This window comes from Protopterus annectens, chromosome 6.part0, assembly GCF_019279795.1.
Source record: "Protopterus annectens isolate FY-2018-M chromosome 6.part0, PAN1.0, whole genome shotgun sequence".
Taxonomy (NCBI): Eukaryota; Metazoa; Chordata; order Ceratodontiformes; family Protopteridae; genus Protopterus; species Protopterus annectens.
Window position 1 is genome coordinate 1,698,794,035 of NC_056737.1, and position 19,694 is coordinate 1,698,813,728.

General features: G+C 39.8%; 1 protein-coding gene across 2 annotated transcripts in view; it reads right to left on the reverse strand.

Annotated features, from left to right (window-relative positions):
• The window catches only part of CARF (calcium responsive transcription factor), a 2,518,000-nt gene that overhangs the window by 135,893 nt on the left and 2,362,413 nt on the right, over positions 1-19,694 (reverse strand). The gene's annotated exons all lie outside the window — the stretch shown is intronic.

Sequence of the window (19,694 nt, forward strand, 5' to 3'; positions counted from 1 at the left end):
CAAAAATCCTATTTGCCAATGGCGCTAAATATAATGGAAACAACAAAGGGAAAAGAGGACACTCCTGCCTGGTTCCTTTGTTCAGGCAGAACTTATCAGAGAGGAACTGTCTCAATTTAATTTTGTGTCTGATCCCTCATATATCCTGCTAATTAACCTTATTATTGTATCAGGGAATGCAAATGTTTCCACTGCCCTAATCATAAAATCCCAGCTTACTTTCTCAAATGCTTTCTCTGCATCAAGACCCACCAACAACAGTGGCATTTTCTTACATTCTGTGCCCCTCTGGATCATCACTGTTTTATTAATGTTGTTAAATGCTTGTCTCCCCTCCATAAAACCACAATGATCCATATCTGTCAATTTTGGCAACACCTTTGTCATTCTTTTAGCTAGTACAGACACACACAATTTATAATCATGATTTAAAACTGAAATGGGTCTTTACCATCTTTAGGTATTACAGCCATCACAGCTTTCTTCCAGGATGTTGTGCTTCTCCTCCTTTTAAAATACTGTCAAACAAAACCTTACAATTCTTTATCACTTTCTTACTTCATATCTTCCAACTTACACAGGAATACCATCTATTCCTGGACACTTTCCTGTAGATTGAATATACATCACCATTTTTATCTCATCTCTTCCTGTTTTAACTGATAACTGTTGAGCCTCATCTCACTTCCTGTCTTGTCTGTTAATTGTTGAGCTTCATCTACCTCTACCTTGGTATATTTACATCTTCCACAAATATTTTCATTTGTGCTTTTACTCGATTTCCACATTTCTCTGCTTTATAAAAATGTTAGTAAAATTTCTGAAATATTTGTAATACCTCTACATCCTATACATCTACAGCCTATCTTGACCTTGCCAAGGCTTTCGACACCATCCCCCATTCTGGAATTATAGCTAAACTCAATAAACTAGGCATAAATCCCTACGTCACAAGACGGGTTGCCAACTGGCTCACTGACAGAACCCACACTGTAAAAGTTGCAGACTCCAAATCTGACCTCAAACCAGTGACAAGTGGAGTACCACAGGGTTCCATCCTGGGACAGCTCCTGTTTGGTATCTACTTCCCTGAAGTACAAGCTAACACAGAAGGCCTCTGGCTAACGAAGTTCGCAGATGACTGCAAACTAGGAGCCATAGTCAAGTCCCCAAATGATGTGAACATCCTACAGAAGGGCCTCTCTGAGACAGATGCCTGGTGTCAGAGCCATGGCCTCAAGCTCAATGCCAAAAAGTGCAGTGTCATCCCCTTTGGTAAAAACTCCGTACCCATGAACTACCACATAGGCAGCAATCTACTTAACACCGAATGCGTGATAAGAGACCTTGGGACTCAGGTGGACAGCAGTCTCTCCTTTGATAGTCACATTGCCACAGTAGTCAGGAAGTCCTTCTACATGGCACACCTCATCATAAAAGGGTTCTCATCCAGGAAAAAGAGGTCATCGTTCCCCTCTACTCGACACTCATTAGACCCACTATAGAGTACAATGCCCCTTTTGGAATGTACCTCACAAGACATCTGCAGCAGCTGGAAAGGCCACAGAAGTACCACACAAAGAGGATTACTGGACTCAAACAAATGCCCTACACTGACCGCCTCAAAAAACTCCAGCTTTACTCCATAGCATATCGCCTACTCAGAGGTGATCTCTGCCTAACATATAAAGCTATGTCAAACCCAGAGCTGTTGGACATGCTACATCTAAAGAAATCCCAATCCCTCCGAGTTACATGCTCTAGGGACCTAAACCTTGTCACCACAATAAACAGGACGTGCTGGAGGGATAGATTCCTATCCCAGAGACTTCCCATACTCTGGAACAGGCTACCCATCTATGTCAAACAAAGTTCTTCATTAGCACTCTTTAAGAAAAATCTTGATGAGTGGATGGGAAATAGGAAATACACCCCGGGGATCACTTCTGTGTCTCTGCTCGACAGTGGCACAGGAAAATAACTTTCTTGGGTGGCGTAAGCCAGGGAATCTTGTTGGCTAGGCTTACGTAGGCCCTTGGGCCGATAGCCTAGTACCTACCTATGAACCTATGAACATATCTGCTTATTTTTCTTTAAAGGCTCTGTAGGTTTAGCAACAACCTTTTCTACTTTATGTTCCCTAAGTCATTGTGCTAGAAGTTTTTGTGCTCTGTAGTCATTATCAAAAAACAGTTGCGTAACAGCAATCTTTCTAAAATCATGCATATTGTCCAGATACTCCCTTATTTTCTCTTTAGCACTCTGCATTTGGGCCTCTTCTTGTTTTGGAGGAGCTCCTATCAGAAGCCAAGTTTTCAGAAACTCGAAATTCATACTGTCAAGATTATATGATCGAGTTTCCGAAAACTCAAAGCTTTTGAATAGAGATTGCGGTACAGTGCGGATCAGGGAATTTACACTTTTCCCTACTGTAACGTGATCTTGGAGTTGGTATATATACTATGCAGGAGGGTGTGGTGGGCACAAGGGTGCTTTCCCCTTGCAAAAAGATAGAAAATATATATTTTTGTTGTTTTTTGAAGTTCAAGTTTTCAGAAACTTGATCATATCATCTCGACAATATGAATTTCGAGTTTCTGAAAACTCGAGCTTCTGACATAGACCCTCTGTGAGACCCTCCTTATTGTGCAATACTTCAGCCTTTGTCAACCTTTCTAAATAATCATTACTTCTTAACCATATCTCTTTTTCTTTTCTTTCTACCCCATTTTTAAACTTAACTTTCATTTTATCCTACTCACTAACTATAATTTCCGAAGAAGTTTCTAACTTCCCTAATAACTCTTGAATAATTTCAACTCACATTCCTTAAATTCCTCTTTTCTTAACAGGTAAGAGGGGAAGCTCCAGTGTCTCATTTGTATTTCATTACCCTGCATTTTTATCTTAGTTATCTGCACATGATCTGAAATAGTTACTAGATGTGTGTCAAAACTTTCAATTAAATACACATGTTCCTGTGAAATATAATTTTTTGCCTATTCTGGCCCAGTTATTGTATCTTGGGGAAACATGTAAATTCCCTCAAGAGTTCCTACTACTGAATTTACATCTTCCGTACCAAATATTTTTATAAATTTCTTCAGAAATCTACCCTCTTCTGTTATATTTCCCTCCTAGATCCCCAGATACATCCTCACTATTACAAATCAAATTCAAGTCCCCACCTGTAAGTAATATTCTCTGCTGAGAGCATATTAATTCTCCCAAAAATTTCTTAAGCTCCATAACAGCAGTTTTAGGTAGAATATAAATATGTAATACCATAATTCTCCTCCCTTGTTAGTAGCCCCTTGCTACCACAAATCTACCATTACTTTTTCTCCTCTTCAATCACTCTTGGAGCTCCTCTAGCAATTAGTGTAAGTACTACCCATTTCCTTTCCCCTTGATACTCTGCTGAATATCCCTCCTGAAATCCTTTCTTTATCAAATTTACATGCTCATTTCTTTCCAAGTGTGTCGTCTGTAACATTGCTTTTTGCAATCGGCACTTCGCCAAATAATTCAATACACTTTCCTTTTTGTCAATACCTGTGATGTGAAGCCATATACATTTCAAAGTAATATATTTAGTGTAGCAATTATGATAAAAAGTTATTATTTTCACCTATTATATATGACAACTTTTTTTAAATGTCTATTTCCAGCTTTTGTGTTAAACGCACCCACTAATGTTTGGCAGGTTGATCTTTTATACAGTTGTTTCATGTCATCTCCATTTGAACCTATGTCACATTTTACAAGACCTTCTGTGTTAATGAAAACCCTCAAAAAACACCCCATAACCCTATTAGCTTAAAACAAATATATATATGTACAGCTTCAAATAATGAAGTTTAAACCTCCTGATAGAAACATCTGTCCCAAATTGACAGCTGTACAGACAGGCAAAAATTAATCTAAAATTAAAGCTATCTATGCTAAGGCATTTTATAACATGTGCTCCTATTTATATTAACTGTTGTCTATTGTCGTCATATCTTTATTACCCTCCTAGATGTGAAAAACAACTTACATGTTTTCAGAAAACATTAACTTTTAGTCTTAAGAAAGAAAAAGTGCACTAGCTATATTCAAATTAAAGTATTTTGTTACCGGAAAAGCTGCTCTTATTTACTTCCAATGATTTCAAACTTTATTTTTTACCAATTTGCCCTTGTACCATTTAATATTATGCTTCTCTCAGTAAACAATGTCCAGACCTCTTGATTTACTGTCTCTACCTTTAGTCAGTTTGTTTCCATGAAAACATAGGATCAAACTGCAGAGATACCTTCAGGTCCAGATTTTTGAACTGACACTGAGTATTTATTTACTTAAAGAAAACTAATTATTACATTGTGGTCTCATTTTTTTAAAACTCCCGTTCATTCACAAAGAGCTTATTAGATTATGCCAAGGGCATTAATCCAGACATTTACCTATGCAAAAGTAAAAGAAATTATTTCAGTTCCACATATATTATAACCAGTGTACTTTTACACCCCATCCCCCACCCAGCAGCCGAGGATTACAACCTATTAAACCTGCTTTTGTCCAGTCTTTCTTCTCTTTTTACATTGTAATACCTTCATTTCTTAAAACTAAAAAAGACAGAAAATAATTTACTATATCACATGCAATTTATATCATAAAATGCTTTATACAAACACACACTGTTAAGAACAAAAATTGTTTTACTTACAGTTACATTTTCCGTCTTTCTCCCTCTTTTTTAACCTTTTAGTGTCCTTCCAAACATTAATTGCATTAAGTGGGGCATATGCCTGTCAGTTCCCCAACAAGTTTAATAAAGTCAACAAAAATCCCATCGTTCTCAGCTTTTTTCTTGTAAAGCCATATTTCACAAATATGATTGCTGCTTTATAATCTCACATTTATTCATTAATTTCAGTGTTGCTGCTCTTCTTCCAGTTCATCTCCATCTCCAAACCCCAGACTCTGATTCAAGTCCAGTGTTCTCCCAATTCTTCTAAACAACTCCTGTGCTTTTTTTCTATTTCTCAAGCATTTTCCTTTGAAACACTGGAAAAGGTTTCACTGGTAAAGTATATGATCCTTACTATCAGAAGAATGAGAAACTTGGTAAAGTCTACGATCCTTACTATCAAAAGAATGATACCCCTCTTGTTAGACAAACTTTTGTATTTTCCCCTTAGCATCTTTGATTCTTCAAGAAAAAAATATTCTGAAGACAGCTGGATACAGCAACTTGACTCTCACACCTGCCTCTCAACATTCCCTGACTGCCGGAATAAATTTGTTTCTCTTCTGCCTGGTGTATGGTGAATAATCATTTTCTAAAGACACTCTACTATCTCCGACTATTAATACTTTGCCCTTTCGCCACAGTTTTGTCACGATCAACTCTTTCTGCTGGTAGGATTGCAGCTTTATTAATACAGGTCTTTGCTGCTTTGTCATGGCCATATACACACAAGTGCCCGTTCAATTAACAGATCCTGCTGTGGAATAACAGTCTAGTTGCTTATTTGCGCCTTCATAAAACTAATAGTCTATTCCTTCTAGTTTCTCTAGTACAGCAACATTTTAGGTTTTCCCTATGTGTTCTGTACTCTAATTCTAACATTTTTAAAACATCTATTCTTAAGCAGTGTCAAACTCAGCCAGCCTTTTCTTCATTTCGACTTCTGATTTTTGCAGTTTTATCAGCTCATCTGAATATATTTAAAACTTCTTCATTTTGTTCAACCTTTAGTTATTTGAGTTGACATATTCCTTCAGTGTTTTGTTTATTTTAATCAGCTCTGAGCACATTTGACTTATTTTACCTCTAGATGTCTAGAAGCCATGTCTTGCAACAAAGCTGTAACTGGAACTGCATTTTGCTAAACAGCTGCAGGATTCCTTACAATCAGTGTTTTCTCTTCACCTTTTCTAGTCGATTTTCTTAGAGGGTCTCTTAATTTCTTCTTTGCTGGCATGCAGGCAGTGTACATACTAGCCAGTAACATAATTTACTAAAAGTGACAGAGCTCCTGGTCCTTGTCTTTCAGTTTCTTTTTTTCACACTGGGAAGGCTGAAGTTAAGCTGGTGATCAGTGTTCAGCCATCTTGGAAAGCCCCCTGTCAAACACATTTTTTGTTGCAGAACAGGATAAGAAGGAAATTAAGTTCATCCAACAAAGAGTGGGCCAAGAAGGGACTCTGCTTTTCATTCTTCTGGCAAAAACAAAGACCACAGACAGAATTTAACAGTGAAACATTTCCACTGTCTCAAAGGAAAATGTTTGAAAGACAGAAAAAACCATGGGAGCTGACTTGAAGAATAATGAGTACCTTGTACATGAACCAGAGACTGGTACTGGGAATGAAGACAATCAGAAAGAAAACAAGCAACACTGAAATTAGTGAAAAAATGGGAGATTGTAAAGCATCAATTCCAATGGATATAAAACTTGACATACGAAATGAGTAATAGAAGAAAAAGTGATTGAGAAAGACTAGAATTTTCTTGACTGTGTTAAAATGGTGGGACCACTTTACTTCGTAAATGTTAAGGACACTGAATGGAATGAAGAAGTAACTAAACAAAACAGTTTTTGCTCTTACGAATATCTGTGTAAGAATGTCATGATGTAAACTGCAAGTTATATTGTAAAGCAGTTGTGTATAGTATGCAATCAGACATATTTAAATGCGAGTTGGGGGAGTTTTATCAGTGACTGCTGTAAATGTTAAAGATATTACAAGCAAGTAGTTTTTCTTAATTGTAAGGTATATTTGCTTTACACTGTAACAAGATAAGACAGACTGGATAGAGGGGCTCCACTAGTGATAGAGAAAAATAAGACAACAATAGTACATTGTAGTAACATGGAGTTATTCTAAGGGGAAAGAGGATTACAGTGGCATATTTTATATATATATATATATATATATATATATATATATATATATATATATATATATATATATATATATATATATATTCCAACTAAAACTAGCACTGAGGAGCTTAAAAGAATTATGGGAGAAGTAATCAGCTTCCAGCACAGAATATTATGGAGACTGGAACTTAATATGCAACACTGAAAATGCATCAGGAGATACAGAATGGAAAATACAACAAACGAGTGAACTGTTCTGACAGGCTCACTTTTACCCTCTTGGGATAATACAGCTATCACAGTTTTCTTCCGAGATGTTTGAGCTTCCCTTCCTTTTAAAAATACTATTAAAATCTTTCAGATCTTTATCATTTTCCTCCCTTCTAAGTTCCAAAATTCCACTGGAATGCCATCTGTTTCTGGAGACTCCCCTGCAGATTGATTATATATTACCACTTTGATCTCATCTCCTCCTCTTGTGTAAAGGGCTATGGCAAATCAAGAGTAAGAGCTGTTTTTTTTTCCTGTGAAAAAATAAATGTGCTTGGAATTAATTTTGGAGGGAATAAAATCAATAAAAACAATTGCATTTTAGTGAAAAATGAAATTAAGGCAATGGTTAACAGGTGGGGAGAGCATTCTCCTTTAATTCAGAAATGCATTTAATAAAACTAGTTTTACTGGAGTCTAGTTTTTTTTATTACTGAAAAATAAGAAAAATTTAATATTTTGTCATGCCACATAGTGGACAAGGTTAAACCAAGGGAAGTGGTATGTTTTGTGCAGAGGTGAAACAGAAGCAGAAATAAATATGGTGACTCAGCTTGTAAATTAGGGGCAGTCATATTTTCATTTGGATTTAATACAAAACAAAGAGAATTATTTGTCAAGCAAGATGGCAAGCTAAACATATCTTAAAATGTTGGAGACATAGAAGGTAAAGAAATTAAGGAATCTTTCAGATATGAACCGTAAAGTGAAAGCATTTTTAGAAAATGAAAATCTGACTCAGGACAATGAATGAAATCAATCATATGATATGGAGGAATCTGACTATGCAAGAGGAAGAGATAAACTAAAAATTAGAAATAAGAGACGCAAAAAAGATCTACGAAAAGATGCCATTAACAGACATTTACAAGAAGGATGAAGCATCAAAAAGTACAGTAAGAGAAGGACTGATACATAAACAACAGACTGAAATAATGGATCTAGAAAAAAGTGCTTAGTACAAAAATTGAGTTAACAAATTTCCTTAAAATGCAATCCTACATGTTTTCTAGGAACAAGTTGCTTGAAAATAAATAATAATAAAAAGTAGCCTTTTCATCTTATGGTGATGAATAGGCCTGTGTGACCCTGTGATCTTTGCAGTGACTACCTAGAGTTCTGTTGTCCTGCTAGGGTCACCCTTGGCAAACTGGTCTAACAGCGGGGGCTTGACAGATATTTTAAAATTTGACCCCTTAGGTCTAATGGTTCCTTTTCAAAAACTACAGAAACTCATCTGAAACAGGGAAACCAGGACTACATCAGGAGCCTGGAGCGACAACGAAGTTCAATGGTGAGAATCTGGTAGCTGAGGAACCTACAAGGCCTGGTACGGCTCAACCCAGAAAAGCCTACATAGAGCCAGTCTGTGGGCACACCACCCACAATGTGAAGGATGAAGTCAGGTGTGATAATAGATGAGTGGTAGCAGTAAGACTGGCTAGAATGGAACAGACCTTTAAAATTGAGAATAGCACCTGGAATGTGGAGTTGCATCTCAATGCTAGGGAAGCTGTCAAAGCTTGAATGAGAGATTGCAAAATATCTGCTAAATATAGTTGGCCTTACCTCTATACAGCACTGGCTCTGGAACCAGATTTCTTCCCATCCTGTAATTGACTTAACCCCAGATAAGTGTTTGGATATGAACAAACCCCCCAAGATGAATGCAGTATAGCTGAAGTCTAAGCCAGTAAGTTAGAAAGTTGATTTAATGTGACTGTGAATTGCAGAAAGGAAAAAATTAGACTGGTGTTTGTGTTTCAGCACCTTAACAACTTACTTGGAAAAGTGAAACACACTGGAAATCATAGATGCAATGTTTGATAACAGACTACCTTACTCATTTGAGTTCTACTAGAAAATTTCAGCTCTCATGAGGAAAAGAATGGTGACAAACGGAGGGGCATGAATGGAAAGAATGGTCTGCCCAATATGAATGCAAGTGGTAAACTGTTATTGGACTTCTGTGCAAGTCATGGATAATCAAAAAGCAAGCACTATGTTCACATGTAAGACTATTCATAAGTGTGCTTAGTATCACAGCACCTTGGATCAATGACCTCCACTATGTAGCAGTGTCATAAGACCTAAGGCCATTCATTCTACACAACCAGGTTAAGACAATTACTAAGCTATCAACTGATCAGCACTTACTGGTTAGTTCAGTTAGACAGCTGGGGTGGTGTATAGACATATACAGGAACCCAAATGTGCAGTGTTAGTGTCCTGTGAGTGACTGGCAGAAGCTCCTGTGTAGGATGAGTTCAACTCCCAAACTTGGAATAGCTTTTTCCATAAACCAGAGTTGGTCTATACACAGAATATTTATTTATTCATTTATTTCTTTACTATTTGTTCATCAGGTAGGTGGTCTGGTCCTTTGAACCTTTACAGCCATGACCTGGGCTTAGTGTGGAGCAGTACACATATACTATAAAATAGAAAAAAAAAGCTTAGAAAAAAAAAGCTCAATTAGGAAAAAGCAATTCATACAAAGTCTTAAGTACTAGTACATCAACACTAAACAAGGGTTATAAAAAATTACAAATCCACAGGCAAAAATGCAAGTTATAAATGAGCATTATGAACATATATACAACAGGGAAACATCAGATAATATTCAAAACAAAGACATTAATAGGTCCAGTACTGATAGCTTGAAATGTTAGCAGGTATTAACCATTGTCATAATAGTAGGTACACTGGACTGCTTAAGAAGATGGTCTTTGAAATCAGGTTTAAAGGCCTCATATGTAACTAGGATTTTTACTTCTTTGGGGTGGTGAGCCCAAATGGCAGGACCTAGTCTACAAAATGCTCCTTCATCAGTTGCAGTTTTGAAGCATGAACAGGTAAGGGAAAGGTTGCAATTTAGACAGCACCACAGGCTGCGATTTTGGTGCCTTAATACGAGTGCTATTTCTAGAAAGGAGCAGAAGCTCAAGTTGGATTTTTAAAAAGTAGAGAAGTAGAGTGCCAAAAAGGAAGGTGACCTTACCTGTTACTGATCACCACTTGGTGTCATTAAAGTAAAGGTCAATGGTGTACAACATGATCTGCTAGAAGAATGAATCTTATGATTTTTTCCTGTGATTTGTAATATCTAAATATTGTAAGAAGAATGCAGAGCCAGCAGAAAATCATATCCAGGTTGTAAAGAGGAGTGATGGGTCAAGAGTCAGCCCACGGTTTTCTGCTCTAAGACATTGGTAATGGTGGTGAATTGGTTGCCCTTCAACAGAAGATAGAGAATTCAGACTTAGTTCAGAAACACTTGGTTTAGAACCTCAGTAACTGACCCTGCAGAAAAGAGTTGTGGCTGAAAGGTCACTAGTTCTGCACATTAATAACCTTAGAAACTGCTGGTTTGCCAGCTCCACTGTTGAAGAGGGATAAAGCCATGACTATGACCCAGGTGGGCAGAGTCTGACTGATAGTTTAAGCACCAGTTAAAGAGCGGCATGGGGAAGAAAGGAATGACAAGGGACTGAGGTAGATGAGCTGTTCCACTGGCATGAAGCCAAAGACTACAGAGGCAGCTCTGTAAAGGGGACAGAACCTAAGAAGATGCCACTTGTGGAGGAAACTTCTTTCACATAGGATCATTGCATGTCCCATCCCTGGATAAGTAGACAAGTATATAGCATACATAAGGGTTAAGGTCGTGAGTTGTCATGCCATCCTCTGTGAACATTAGTAGCACCTGTCAGGTTTTCTTTTCTTCCTCAGCACCTGCTATGCCAGTTTTAAGGGTTGTCAACCCCATCCTAGAAGCATTAACTCTGGGCTACTTATTTTGTAAATACTAAGCAGAAATGAGGAAGGACTAGACAGCTACTCTTACAGAAGTTCAGACCAACCCATATTTACCTACACCTATGTGCATGCAATAATAAAAAAAAGAAAATCTGCTGGTGGACACCAGTGATGATGAAGTCAAGTTAAAGAAGCAGGCATTCCCTACAATGGTGGTTTGGGGGGCCTCTGGATTTAACCAGTAGGGTCCAACAGCCAGGAAGACAGCAGCTAAGGTAGATGCCAAAGTGAAGTCTCAAATGTGGGAGGTGTCTGAATGAGACTGAAGAGTATTACTGTTGGATGGCCTCAAAGAAGTTCTGGAAACCATCTTGTGTTGCAACACTTAGGAGGAGAGAGATGCTGCTCAGTCTCATCTCAGCAAGGATGGAAAAATGTTGACCTTGACTGGGGACAGTTTTGATAAGTGGAATGAGAAAAACGTAATGTACAGCATGTGTACTCCCTTTGAGTAAGCACTAACAGAATCAAGTTGCAAGAATAGGCTGATTTCCATATATGAGGTCATACTGGAAAGTGAATTGGAAATTAATATTGGCAAGGCTGTGGAAGTGGGTTAAATCCGTCTGGAAATGCTGAAGGAGCTGGATGTAATGATTAACGCACCTTTTCAATACTGTGTGCAAGGTAGGGAACTACCTTTAGAGATAGAAAGGGGTGGAAACTCCAATTAAATAAAGGGGGACAAAACAGCATGCTCCACTTATACAGGGATTACATTCTCAGCTTCTCTGGGAAAGCCTATGCTGGACGTTGGAAAGGAGACTTTGTCCAGCAAATGAGCCAATGATTCAGGAGGAGCAAGTGGAAAGTACATAGACACCATAGCAACAGATGTTCAAATTACAGGGTCACTGCTGCAGTGTGATTCCTTACACAAAGGCATGAGATGCTGAACTCAGGAGATCACCAACAAGCCTGACTAATAGCTTTGGGGAAGACAACTAAAGTTTAGTAAGCAGAAGATTTACTACAGTTACATGACTTACATGACTAAGGCTTTACTGAATGCTACAGGTCAAAACAATAACGTGTCTTTTTTTCAGATTTCCTCTACTTGGATGATGCTGATGTCTGTACCATTACTGAAATATGCTTCAGAGATTCAAAATGCAAATCATAATTTTCACGGCATCCCTCCTTCCAATGTTGCAAAATAACTGGGATTGGTGATGGCATCTCAGTCTTCGTAAACCAATACCAACACAATGTACAGTAGATGTTTGCAGAACACACTACCTTACTGGCATTCAAGTAGTAGTGTCCTGCTACCTTCCTCTGGCAGTCTACCAAAACTCAGAGTCCCTCCCACTGCCTGTATAAAGGTGGGATTGACCAATCACCTGACAGTCAGTACAGGGACTGCCTTACAGACCCACAGACAGGACCCTTTCAGATTTCTAGAGTCCAGCAAAAAGAGAATATAGGAGCACATGCTTTGAAAACACTTTCTGTTCTAAACCAAAAACCACAAAACAATACAGGCCAAGGCACAGCATTCAACAGCAAAACACACACCAAACTATGTACATCCAGATGTAGAGATGGTAGGTGGATACTACCAGTAAGGCAGTGTATTCTGTGAACATTTACTGCTTGTAGGTTCATAATTAAGACAAGTACTAGGCTTATATAACATTTTAAGCCTAGCAAATTTCCCATTCAAAGATGAGAATCAAACCCTGTACCATAAGTCTCTGAGGTAAATACCTTAACTATTATGTCAACCCCCACCCTGCCAAATGAATAGGTTCATAGGTAATTACTAGGCTAACAAGCCCAAGAACCTTTTTTAAGTCTAGCCATTCTTCCCAAGGTGAGAATCAAACCCTGTACCTTGTGTCTGTAAGGTAATCACCTTAACCATTATGCCAACCCCCAATGTTACTTATTGTTACAGGTAAGTAGGACTTGTGCAACTGTACTATGTTCAACAAACTGCCTTACTAGCATTCGGGTAGATTCCAAAAGCTTTTCCAACTTGGGAATGAGGAAAGATAGAGTCCAGGAACAGATGGAGAATGTCCTAGGGAAGCCTACTCTGGATCTAGAAAAGGCATTCAGTTTGTAGTGCTTTGTAAAGGTATGGACAGAGGATAAAGTTGCTACTTCTAGAGTCGACTCTTTTCCAATATGCCAATGAAGAGAAAAAGGCCCTGGTGAAATGCAGATTTACCTTACCTGGAATCACCTTGCCATGGTTGGTATGACAAAAAACAATACCAGAGGACAACTAATGTGCAATGGTTTGCTTAGAAACAGGCTGACCCTTCTTTGTTCCTGTATAGAAAATAAAAAGCCTTTCAGCATTCTTAAAAAGTTTCCTTCTGTCAAGGTAGTACCTAAGCTACCAGTGCACATTCAAGGTATGAAGTATCCCCTGTCCCTTATTCATATGTTCTGGAAAGAACACAGGGAGGTTACAGACTGACTGAGTGAATTCTGATATCACTTTTGGTATGAAAAGGGGTTAGTGTGTAACACAATCCTGTCACTGTGGAAATAAGGATAAGGCTGTCCCCACCATAAGAGCTTGCAGGTCAGCGACTTGCCTCGAAGATGTCAAAGCAATAAGAAAAAGAGCTTTCCATCCTAAGAGCTTCAGATCAGCCTGAGTGGCAGGTTTGAAAGGCGTTAAGATCAATTTTTCCAGAAAATATTTGAGATCCCACAACTTGTCAGAAATTTGTGACGCATGGCAAGACTTAAAAAGGCCCTTACCATCATTAGCCTGGTACACACCTATGAACCCATATAAAGGAATTTGCTTGCAAGGGGGTCTCATATTCAATACTCCTTTCATGAACTCCTTTACCAAAACAGAAGAAAGAGGAGGATGCAAAGGCAGACAAGCATAGATGGCCTCTAAATACATTTTAATGGATGAATACATTAAACCATCTTGAAGAAGCTCACACCAACACCAGAGGGATGTTAACGTCAAGGGACCCTTTGTTGCTGTTTAGGCACCAATTAAAAAACCTCACCCATTTGTAAACATAAGATTTTATAGTTGCAGGTTTTCTGGCTTCCTTTAACACCTGTTACATAGCCTCATGAAACAAGTACCTAAACAGAGTCAATATTGAATCATCCAGGCTGCCAATTGTATCTGCTCCAAAATGGGGTGCACAAGATGACTTTGAGTGCAGGGAAGTAAGTGGTAATTGCCCTTGGCAAGAAACATTAGAAGGGAGAACCATGATTGCATTGGCCAATAGGGGGTAATCACAATGACCTTTGGCAGCCCCTTAATACAGAAGAGGTAATAAGAGAGCTGGGGACCCAGGTAGATAGTAATCTCTCCTTTGACAATCATATTGCAAAGTAGTTAGGAAATCCTTCTATGTGGCCCATCTAATTACTAAAGGGTTTGCATCTAAAAATAAAGAGGTTATAGTGCCCCTCTACTCGTCACTCATTAGACCCATCATAGAGTACAATGCCCCATTTGGGATGTACCTCACAAGACACTTCCAACAGCTGGAAAGACCACAAAAGTACCTCACCAAGAGGATTACTGGTCTCAAACATATGTCCTATGCAGCCCGACTGAAAAAACTCAGGCTGTACTCAGTGGCATATCGCTTACTCAGAGGTGATCTCTGCCTGACTTACGAAGCCATGTCCAACTCAAAATTGATGGACATGCTCCACCTAAAGAAATCCAAGTCACTGCGAGTCACGTGCTCTAGTGAGCTAAACCTCACCACAACAATAAACAGAACATGCTGGAGGGATAGATTTCTGTCACACAGACTCCCTATGCTTTGGAACAAAATTCAAAATTACATCAGGCAGAGCCCCTTACTAACACTCTTCAAGAGAAACCTTGACAAGTGGATGGGTAACTGAAAATACACCCCTGGGATCACTTCATTGGCTCTACTTGACAGAGGATCAGTTAATTAATCAATGGGGCAGCGAAAGACAACACACTCTGGCTAGGCTTATAAATGCCCTCGGGCAGATAGCCTAGTACCTACCTATGAACCTATTTCCTTCTGAGTCTTGTGAGTCAGTGGAAACAGTGGAAATGCATACATACACATTCATGTCCAAGGGAACAAGAAAGCATCTGTCCTCCAAGTATGGTTGCAGGGATGTCGGGAACAGAATTTCTACAGCTGTCTGTTTTGAAAAGAGAGCAGATCTATTTGAGGCATTCCACTCATCTAGACTATACTCTGGAACATCAGTGCCTTGAGCTGCCACTTGGATGGGACTGGCCAGGATCTGCTTAGCCTGTCTGTCACATTGCTTTGTTCTGATGGGATATATGATGCTTTAAGAGTCAGAGAATGAGGAAAAGCTATCTCCCAGGTCATCACTGCCAAATAGGACAGAGAGCAAGATCTTGAACCCCCTTGTTTGTTGAGGCACTACATCACTGTGGTGTTGTCCATCACAACAAGAAGAGGACATAGAGTATAGGTGGTGAAGAACCTTCAAGGTGTGAATCACCACAAGAAATTTCTTAATACTGATATGCTTCCATGTAACCTTGGGCCTCCAAGTGTCCTGCACTTGCACACACATCACCACAGCTCAAGTGAAGTTGGGCAAATCTGTCTGGACAGATTGTGCTGGAACACGTGGGAAGAAGGGAAGTCCTCGAGTGATAATCAAATGTGCTCTCCACCACTGAAACTCTTATCTGATGAAGTCAAGCACCAGCAACTAAGTTTCCAGGGAATGTAAGGTCCAACATTTTCATACATACCACTGAATTTTACTCATGTGGAAATGGGCCAGTGGTATCATGAGAATCATGGATGCCGAAATCCTAGAATTTTTAGGAATTCTCTTGCCACAGTGATGTTCCTTCTGGAGAATTCCTGAAATATCATCTGGTAGAACAGGACCTTGTTTTCATGAAGAAAGGACATTTTTTGTCATTGTTGATTAAGTAGCCCAGGTCCACGAGTCTTTGCAGGGTTTCAGGCACAACTTCTGAAGGTTCAACTTGAACCCTAGCTGGGACAGTAAAGGCCATGACCTTCTCTAGCAATTCCAAACACCTGAATATGGACTGCATAGATCAGCAATTTTCCAGAAAGGAAAAATGTGAATGCCAAGAGTGCAGCAGTAAGCCACTAATGAAGCAAGGTATTTCTTAAACACTCAAGGTAAAGGTGAAAATGGAAGAAGCTTTAAACAGATATTCAGATGAGATGATAAGGCTGCAAAAATCAGAGGTCGAAATGAAGAAAAGGCTGGCTGAATATGAGACTGTTCAGGAAGACATGTTTCAAAAAATAATAGAATGAGAGAACAGGGCACGTAGGGAAAACCTGAGATTTTCAGCTGTACCAAAGAAGCTGGAAAGAACAGACTACATTCATTTTATGAAAACACAATAGCAACTGGAATAGTATTCCACAGAAGTTGTTAGTTGAAAGGGCACATTGTGTGTATGCGCCAAACCTAGCTATAAGAAAGCAATCCAGACCTTTAATAGTAAAGATACAATCCTACCACCAGAAGGAGTTGATTCTGACAAAACTGTGGCAGAAGGACAAAATACTGAAAGTGGAAGACAGCAGACTGTTCATGGAGAATGATTACGTATTGTACACCAGGCAGAAGAGGAGTAATTTCATTCCACTATTCTGGGAATGTCCAGACGCAGGTGTGAGGTTCAATCTGCTGTATCCAGCTGTCTTTAAGGTAATCTTCCCTGGAGGGACAAATTCATTTTTTGATGAAGTGCATGCTAAGAAGAAAATACAAATGTTTGTCCAACAAAAAGTGAGCTGTGAAACAGAAGGAGATTCTGCTTCTTGTTCTTCTAGTAATAAGGACCGCAGACAGACTGTACCTGTGGAACCTTTTCCAGTATTTCAACAGAAAATGTTGAGAGAAGGAAGGCAGCATGAGAGTTAACTAGAAGAATCGAGACTACATTGGAAATAAAGCAGAGACAGCATATGGGTGATGGAGAAGAACTGTAATAAAACCAGTAACTGTGGGATTGCAATACAATAATTATATTTGTGAAATATGACAGAACAAAAAAATCTGAAAATTTTGGACTTTTTCAAAATTTGTTGGATTTGTATATATAAGTATATATGCCTTACGTCATGTAATCAATGTCTGAAAAAAATGCTCTGGGGAGGGGAAGAGAGGGGAGAAAGCTAACTGCGAATAAAGAAAAAATTTTCTTTTCTTAATAGTATTGCATTTGTGGTGCATGGTTTTCTTTGCATGCTATTTTTAAGTGTAATGGGGATTGTAAACAGGTGCCGTTGTTTTTCTTTCTCCCCTCTTGTCTCTTTCTTTTTGTACAATTTTGAGAAATACAGGCAATGCAATAAAAAAAAGCCCGGTTAAAAAGACATGACAAAGTTATTCTCATTCTTGCATGGGGAAATGACTGGATTAAATACCTTATATTAATTAGTTTTAACAGAGTGCAAGTAAATGAAAAAGAATATTGAATATTATGAGTTTTTTTTCTAACAAATGCATGCAGCAATTCTGCAGCTGGTCTTCATGTTTCCATGGAAGCAAACTGATAATGAGAAAATTTCTTCCTGGTTCTCTTGTCTCCATGGAGATAATCTGATAAAGAGAAAACTGGAGACAGTCTGGTGGAAGGGGATTGGCTGAGGGAAAAGAAAAACTAGAAGAGAGAAACTGGCTATAATTTAATGTTCTCTGAAAGCAATCAGGGGATGTGAAGTTGTTCAATCTCACCATTCATTCTTCACTGATGGGTTCGGAGCCAATCCCTCAGCTCCGACACTGCCATTAGCAAAGCTCAAGGTTTACCAGTAGCTCGAGACCAAGCCCCTTATCCCATGATGCACTGCTGGAATTACCTCAGATCTAGTTTGCCACGGCACAGATCTCAGTGGTTCCAGTTTGCTCAAGCCTTCTTTTGAGAAAAAAAATCATTTTTTGCAAGTTGTTTCTTAACTTACTTCTAATATTTACTTAGATAAACATTTATATAGCTACTGTAGCCCCTTTTGCTTCACCTTTCCCTTGGTGCTTTACTATATTTCTATAGTTGTAGTGGCCTCGTGTTGGGCCTAGTTATTTAGAGAGTGCGTTGTCCTAGTAGTCTGTTTTTCTCTACAACAGTTAATTGCATTTATAGTGTGTATATTTAGATAGTTATTTACACAGTGTAGCCCTTAGTGTGTGTTTTATAACTTAGGCGGGTTTATTTGAGCTTAGATGGTTGCATTATTTTCAGGCTGTATTAAGGCTTGTGTGGGCTGTGTTTAAAATAAGCCTAAAGTCTTTCCTAATATGTCTGAGCAAAAAGACAAACACCCCAGGTATGGATTTAAGAAATGTCCAGACTGTAGGCAGAAGATGTCTCTCACTGATGGGCACGTTCAGTACGTGTATTGTTTAGGTGCAGTGCACTTGTAGGAGTCCTGCAGCATTTGCCATTCCTTTTCTGCAAAGGTTCTTTTGGAGAGGAAAAGGAAGCTTGTGGATATGGGTTTGCTGAAGCCTTGAGTGACGAGGATGGGGCCAGCAAGTCCTCTAAATCCTCTGCAGTCTCCATAGCATCCAAAGAATCGATAAAGTCTAAGAAACTTGAGGATCCCGGGACTTCGGCTCCACAGATCTTGGAGCCGAGTGTCTCTTCATTTCGGAGTCGGCCCACGGTTCTGAAGCCGGTCTCCGAGAGACCTGTATCTCTACTCCTCCAATCTGCACACTTGGCGCACTCCTCTAGGTCTTCTGTCAGCCTCTCGGATTTGGATATAGACCGATTGGTGCAGAAGCTCTTACAAGCACCAGGCCTTGCTAAACTGTTGTCGGCTCTGACCAGATTGTCGGAATTGAAGACCACTACCCTGGACTTGACTGCTCCGCCTCTGAGCCGTACCGGATCTTTGGAGCCGGAGAGGGCCGACCTGCTGACTGTGGAGCCTTTGGAGCAGAGACCTGCTCTGGTGTCATCGGTTCCATCTACTCTGACGTCCTCGGTGCCAACCGGGGACTCTAGGGGCTGACACTCTCCTTTCGGGTCTGGGGAGGATAGTTGCACAGACTTGTCGGTGCAGACTCTTCCTCTCAGGGCCTCGGCTTGGATGAGCTCGGCTCCTACCTCCAGCTCGGTGCCCACGGCCTCAGTGCGGGAGGGGCTGTCGGTTCCTTCGGGTCTGTCGACTCCTCCTTATCGGAGCTGTTATGCTTTCGAAGCCATGAGGGGAGCCTTGTCCCCACAGACATCCTCAACACCAGGTCTGGCCTCTTCTTACCCCAAAGTGCCTGTATCCGCTTCTGCCTCCATCGTCCATGCCAAGCTTAGAGACCCTGAGCATCAGGTAGCCCCACAGGGCGCCCCTTGCTCTTCCAAGACCTCCCCAGAGGCCTCCAATGAGGAGGTTCCCAGGAAGAGATTGTGTAAGAGGAAACACTTGGACTCCCCACACGAGTCCTTGACATCGGACACTGACTTGGATGAGTCAGAAGGGTCCCCACGATCCCCCTCTGAAGATATCTCCTTTCCGGAGATGCTTGAGATCCTTAGGCAGAGGGGTGATTGACAGTCCAAAAGCCCTACTGAGGACGAGTCAGTTCTCCTGAAGGCTTTCAGGTCTCAACCTTCCACCTCTTGGGTGTCTCCGCCCTTTGAAGAGCACATGCAGCTGGCCTCTTGGAGGACGTGGGAGTCACTGGAGTCCATGGAACCTGTCCCTCGAAGACCTAACAAGTTTATTTCTGCCCCCGTGGATAAAGCCTTCTTGACCAAGGGAG